This window comes from Orycteropus afer, unplaced genomic scaffold (assembly GCF_000298275.1).
Source record: "Orycteropus afer afer isolate SDZICR_OR568_19922 unplaced genomic scaffold, OryAfe1.0 scaffold00029, whole genome shotgun sequence".
In the NCBI taxonomy this organism is placed as follows: Eukaryota; Metazoa; Chordata; class Mammalia; order Tubulidentata; family Orycteropodidae; genus Orycteropus; species Orycteropus afer.
Window position 1 is genome coordinate 1,420,412 of NW_006921616.1, and position 7,198 is coordinate 1,427,609.

Below are 7,198 nucleotides of genomic sequence, written 5' to 3' on the forward strand. Positions count from 1 at the left end.
TCCTTCTGAGGAGTGGCTGGTGGGTTTGAACCATTAGCCTTCTGGTTAGCAGTCAAATGCCTTAGGCACTATGCCATGTAGAAGCACTTAATTAAAAATTGCAAATTGTCCTTACTCTGCCTATTTCTCAGAATCCTGTGTCCTCATAATATGGGTAGCTGATGCTTTTGTATTTCTATTTTTATTTGTTATAACATTAATTTATGAAAATTCTAGTATTTTCCAACATAAAACTCCCCTATAATTCCAGCTTCACAAAATATGGAGACGAAGAATCTCTTAGGCTTAAGCAAGAATAAAGGAGCCCTGTTTACCAAGCGTTATATGCAATAGTCATCCCAATTTCTCAAAAATCTTTCCCTCTAGACGAATTGTTTTGTTTCCTTTACCAAAGATCTCTCTGTGAAGCTTCTAGTGATTTTAAGAAGCTCCCAATGGATGTCTTGCTACAGTTTTGGTACAAAGTTTTACTTGCTAATATAATTGTAGGAGCTGTGGTAGCATAGCGATTAAGGCATTTGACTTCTAACCAGAAGGCTGGCGGTTCAAACCCACCAGCCACTCCTCAGAAGGAAGGTTGGGCCATCTACTTCCATAGTGATACTGCCTTGGAAACCCAAGGAGGGGTCACTATGAGTCAGGGCCGATTTGACATCCCATAACAACAACAACAATTTAATTGTATATTAACAGACTCACTTAAAGCCAACCTCAAATAACGTCCAGTAATACCACTTCTTTGCACCAAAAAATTATGCTTCACAAAATTATTTATCCTTATCTTCCCTGAAAGCAAAATGTCCATAACCTGCCAGACAGTTGTTTTCCAATACAAAGCACGACTCAGGGTCAGCATTGGTTATGACAACTCCATAGTGCTCTAAGCTTGGTAAGGCAATGTTTCCTTGAAAATATTACTTAAGGTAATAAGCTCACAACACTCTTAAAATGTTCTATACCTCTAAATTAAAACATAAAAAAGTGTGTTTGCATACATATTTTATTGTGTATCTGTGTCTGTGTGTATACACACACATACACACACATGTGTGTATATTTATGCTTTTGTGTACTTAATAAATAACCTACCCAGGATACTGTTTCCTGAATTACTTGTTACAGATACCTAGAAACACAGGGATACTACATACGTAAAGTTGTTTTTAGTTCTTTCAGTTTTGCCCTTGCTTACCAAAGACATTTTTTCTACACAGTAATGACCGTTGCAATGTCCCAGCACAAGTAGCCGTGATTATTTCAACGAGCATTGGATGCTGTGTTTATTTCTGATTATTTTAATGAGGTTGATTCAGCTAATATACCTTTTTGTTATTTTTATAGTCAGCCATTTATTTGAAAATAAAATGCACTGTAGGAAAATGATTTCAATTTCAAAGGAAGAAAGGTACCTTATAGATATGAAGACTGAGAAAAATGAAATTAAATGAAAAGGTTCATTTTGAAGACAAGGCTTGGGTCTTTCAGTCCCCATTCATAATCCATTATTTTCATAAGCCTGCATCTCCTTAAGGGGCCACTCCTGGTAGCATAGTGCCTCAGGCACTTGACTGCTAACCAGAAAGCTGGTGGTTCAAACCCACCAGCCACTCCTCCGAAGGAAGATGGGGCAATCTACTTCTGTAGTCATACTGCCTCAGAAACCCAAGGAGGGGTCGCTATGAGTCGGGTCCGACTCGACAGCACATAACAACAACACCTCCTTAAGAAGGCTGAGTAACAGTCTTGAGAATTATTCCTGAAATCTGGTTCAAATACTTCCTACATTCAAGACATACTTTTCAAATGGGGGAGTCAGTGAAACACATTGAACCACTAATCTATATTACAAAAGACAGTAGTCATTTAATGAATCTGAGATAAAATCTGGGGCTGATTTGACTTTCACCAGAGACCCAATAACACCAAGAATTATAGAAAATGGGATTAAATATAATGAGTTATCCACAAGGAGGCAGGACAAGTAAATATAAAATGTGAAGAGAGACCGAGACACAAGGAAAGACGCAGAGAGTTCTTTTCGCATTCCAAAGACCAAGTCTGAATTTCAATAAAGGTGAGTAAAGTGTAATGTAGCAAAAATTATTCACAGACCTTTAGCATTCAAATTATGGTATGCCTGCTGCATGGTGCACTTTTACAAGCCTGCAAAATAGTAACATTAATGGCCCAATGTCTTTAAAAATCAAAAAGTCTGCAAAATGATTCAACTGCCATGTCTATTGAATATTAATAGTATCGAGTAGCTTAGTTTATTAACCTTTTACGTTAATGGTCAGAAATCAAACATGCTGAGAACAATTGTACGACAGAAGGGGAAAATGTTTCTGATGGCTATTGAGTTTCATTTGACAGTTAATAAAAACCATCAAGTACATATTATGTTAGATTAGCTGAGATCTGGATTCCATATGACAAGTCATTATTATTAAAGGCAAATGGAGGGTATTTCCAAATACACCCTAGAGTGAGGTATGCTAAAATATGATGGCACGCTCTTGAATGTCAAGGACATTTTGTGCAGTATGTAATGGAAAACTACATGTAATGTGCAGTTTGGGAACTATTTCATGTTTCTCTGAAGACCTCAAAGCATCACGCTGAATATTCTATTGGAATCTGTCACACACTGCTGTAGGTCCAAGTGCATAACAAATATTTGTAGACAAACAGAGTTTGGACAACAGAAGATGCTGAAGCCGTGTCATTGTAGACAGTATAAGAGGAAGTGAATGTCTAGCTGTTCTTAATTTCCCTTCATTTTCTTTTACTTTAAAATGATCAGACAAGTTTTAGATAATCACTAAGTTACTCTCTTTATTTTTCTTAATAATAGAGGAGCAAAGTTTCTGCACATAATGTGCCCATGGAAATAATGTGCACAAGCATATAATGTGCATAGCATGTGTAGGAAATTAACACAAGAGAGGGTTGTAAAGTTGTAAAACATATATAATGCAAATATTATTTGTTTAAGAAATGCGGTAAGTGGTAAGCTATGATTTTGACTGATTGTATCTTCCTAAATGTCAGATATAGTCATTAGGAAGTAGGAAGGCCATTAAGCGTGGGACAATTTTGTTTTGTGAATATTAAACTTTTAAAGTATGCAGATGTTGATAAGCTCAGAAATAAACAGTTTGCTACAATGAAGAAAATCTAGAAGTTTGAGGACAAGAAATACAATGATTGGTGTGAGCATGTTATGATGTAGCAGAAGCCCAGGCCTTGGAATGGGAAACTGAACTCAATGCCTTCTCAGCCTGCCATTCAGTATGTGACCAGCCCTGCACTTAAACTCTCTGAACCTCAGTTTCCTTCTCTATAAAATAACCCTAAACAGATTCACGCCACAAGGTTTTTCCAGAATGACATAGATGGGATTGAACAGAAGAAGTCACAGAATGATACTTGGACTGGTATATAGTTGAAAAATAGACAAAAATTATGTAATATTAGAAGCTGGATAATGAGTACTTTCAGAGAAGAGGGAAGAAGTAATGATTGGGCAGGTCAAAAAAGGAGGATAGAAGGTGCTAAAAATATTTGAGTTTCTTACCTGGATTGTAGTGACATGAGTTACAATTGTGATAACTCGTGGGGTTATACATTGCAATTTGTGCATATTTCTTCATGTATGTTATACTTTAATAAATTGCCCATTAATGAAAGGGATGGTTTAAAGAATAGTCACCTGAGTTGGAGCTCCTTCACCACCTGTTACCACCTATACTTAACCATTTAGCTGGATAAACAAATGGCTGTCCGTTTGTTTATACTTTGGATATACAAGTATATCCAAGAGTCTCCATTCTAGTATGCTAAGCTCACTAGTAGAACTCTTGGTGTAACCCCATGATCGAGTTTTGGAACAAAAGAGGATGCTACCTTGGAAGTAAGGGTAAAGATTAGAGAAATTTGCGATACAGTGTTGAGAATAGTAGAAAAGGCAGTTTAGGGCAAAGGGAAATTACAGAATGGCACAAACTGAACCCAACACCACAGGCTCGTGTGTTAATGTGTCCAGCTGTGAATTCCAGAGACCCGGGATCTCTCGTAATCTCTCTTCTTGGAGCTGTACTAGATTCCATCATCCCGACCTGTCCAGAAGTGTTGATGAATTTCTTCTTATTTTATTTGTAATACATCACTCCACTTCCATTCTCTATTCCTCTTCAACTGGACCTGGTGCCTGGGCCACCCACCTACTTTTCCAATATAACTCTTGCTGTTGCAATCATTTTCCAAAGTCAGCCAGACTTGTTCCCCTAAGACATTTTGAATCAGTCCATTTGAGCTTATTTTCTGTTGTAGTTAGAATAAAATTCCATCATCCTAAAATGGCTTATAGGGCCTGCCATGAACTAGTTGGTCTCTATCTTTCTCTCAGACCTTTTCTTATTATACTTAATAACTTACTTTTTCCATTACAATACTGAACTTCTTTTGTTTGAGAATTCTCCAAAGTAATCCTTGACAAGAGTCCTTGGGTGACACAGAAGATTAAATGCTCAACCACTCTCAAACCCACCCAGAAGTACCTTAGATGACAGGCCTGGTGATCAGCTTTTGAAAGGTCACAGCTTTGAAACATTGTGGAGTATAGTTCTACTCTGCACACATGAGTTGCCATGAGTTGGGATCAGCTTGATGGCAGCTAACTACATTTATCCTTGATGCAGAGTGCTTGCACATGCTGCTTTTTCCGTAGAAAACTCTTCTCTTATTCCTTCCCTTAGCTGATTCTTTCACATCATTGTAGGCTCAGCTGAAGTGTTACCTTTTATGTTATTCACCTGACAAGGAAATGCATAGCTCATAGTCTGAATAATCACTGAGTTAGAAACCATATGGAAATAATATTATTAAATAATAAATCATTGCTTATTCTATATGTCCTTGGCTAGTATTTGTATGTGTATCTATAAAGCATTTGGGTATTTGATACCTATATCAGTGGAAAACACTCTAGGAACATCTGTCATTCTATTTAATATACCCCTTATCTCTGAGCCAAGCTAGCACTAACTGTAATAACTAGTATAATATTCATTATTAATATAAATGGTTCTATAGGATAGTACGGTCATTAATAAAATGTTGATTTGTCATTTCCTTTAATGTGTAAAATTTCAAATTTCATAAATATTTTACTGTTCACCCAAGTGTACTTATTGACATCATTTTTTCCCAAAATTGAAGAGCTGCAAGCTAATGTTGATGTATAAGTCATTCTGGTAATTTCCCTGTTGGAATAAAATCCAAATGGGGGAAAATAACTGAAAAATGAAAACAAATATCGATTATGAATTCGTAATTTTTCTCTGTGTGCCTAATGGACCTCTACATTGAAAGTGCCTCTCTGGAGCGGCTGCCCCACTGATGTGCAGGAAGAGTGGGAAGTGGATGCTCATTGAGCTGGAAAACAGCCATTAATTTCAACTAAAAACTTGTCGGCTCACCCTGCACACTCAGGGGTTTTCTTAAGTCTCTGCACCAAAATTTACACACAGTTGAATTAAAAGCACAAGCAGGTTTGTTCATTTCAACATTATAAGCAAAGTCAAGAAGGAGTGTACATAGAAATAGTTGTTTTTTGTCCATCAGTGACTCAATCAGAAAGAAAAAAAGATGTCTCTTTAGAAGAGGTGAGATAAGGTGGAACAATGTGTATATACAGAGAGAGATGATGTCATGATAGAGCAAGAGATGAGAGAGAGAGAGCAAGATGGAGAGAGATGGGGGAGGTAGAGAGAGAAAGAGAGATGGAGACTAAGATGGGAGGAGATATTTATACAGAGAGAGATTTCTCTGGAAGTTAAATTCACTCTAACTCTGATTATATGACTGTATTGTGATAGGCACTCGAGTGGTAACCACCAATTGCCTTCATTTTATGTCTAACCATTACCAAGATAATACATAGAAAATGGTAAAGACCGCATGCCAGTTTATAGTGAAAGATACAAATGATGACCCTTGAAAGATGGAAAAAGATATGGATGATTGTGTGCTGCAGGGAATGAGAATGTTCCATGAGGTAAGTGAAACTTCTGAGGCCTAGGGAGACATGCTGCGTTTTTCCCCAGATCAAGAGAAAATCTACTGATTTAGAGACAAAAAAAAAAAAGTTTAGTCAATTAGAGCATAACAACATTCTATAATATTTATCTCAGTGTGATACAGAAACAATTTGGGTTTTTTATTTTACAATGTATTTTTATATATTGCTGTTACAAGCAATCTATTTTGTAATATTCCGTATAAATAATAAGTGTAACTTTCCATTCATTGTTTTCCGTTCTTCAGTTATGAGTTCTTTTAATTTGCTGATGAAAATTGATGTATTGAAATGGAATTTTGATAGTAAAGCCTCAGGTCATAAAATGCTTCATTTACATATCACACAGAATAGCACTTTCAATTTTTGCATTACTCTAAAATGTAACTGAGTTTATAACAACATTACTCTTTGCAGCAATGGATGTAGCACAGTACATTGATTAGCATGATTGTGGATTGATTAGATTTCATTCTACATTGATGAGTCAAAAGAGACAAGCAAAGGAAACTCTGCTGACTCGGAATTTATGTAGTGGCAAGCAGAACACAGTTAACCACACAGCATTTAAAGTTACTTCCTATTCCCTGAAAATCCACTCTAAATTCTCAATAGTACCAACGCTAAGGGAGGGTTATCCTGGAATAACATAAAAGAATGAAACTTGTATACCTGATCTAGAGCAATTTATTTTATGAGTTACATCCAAAAAAAAAAGTTATCATTTATGGGGGGGTCAAAATGTTATGAGTACCTATGAAAAAAAAAAAAAAAGTTATCATTTCCTTTCTTTACAAATTCAAAATTGCACTGTTGTTGTTATGTGCCGTGGAGTGGGATCTGACTCATAGCAACCCCTCCTTGGGTTTCCGAGGCAGTATCACTATGGAAGTAAATTGCCCAACCTTCTGAGGAGTGGCTGGTGGGTTTGAACTGCCAGCCTTCTGGTTAGCAGTCAAGTGCCTTAGGCACTATGCTACCAGAGCTCCTAAGGTTGCACTAGGGAATAAAAATTCCCATTATCCCGTAATTCAGGATTTTTTTTAACAACACAGTACTGTAAGGGGTGTATTGTTTATTCATCATTATTATTATTTGCATATTTTGACTTTCAGATTA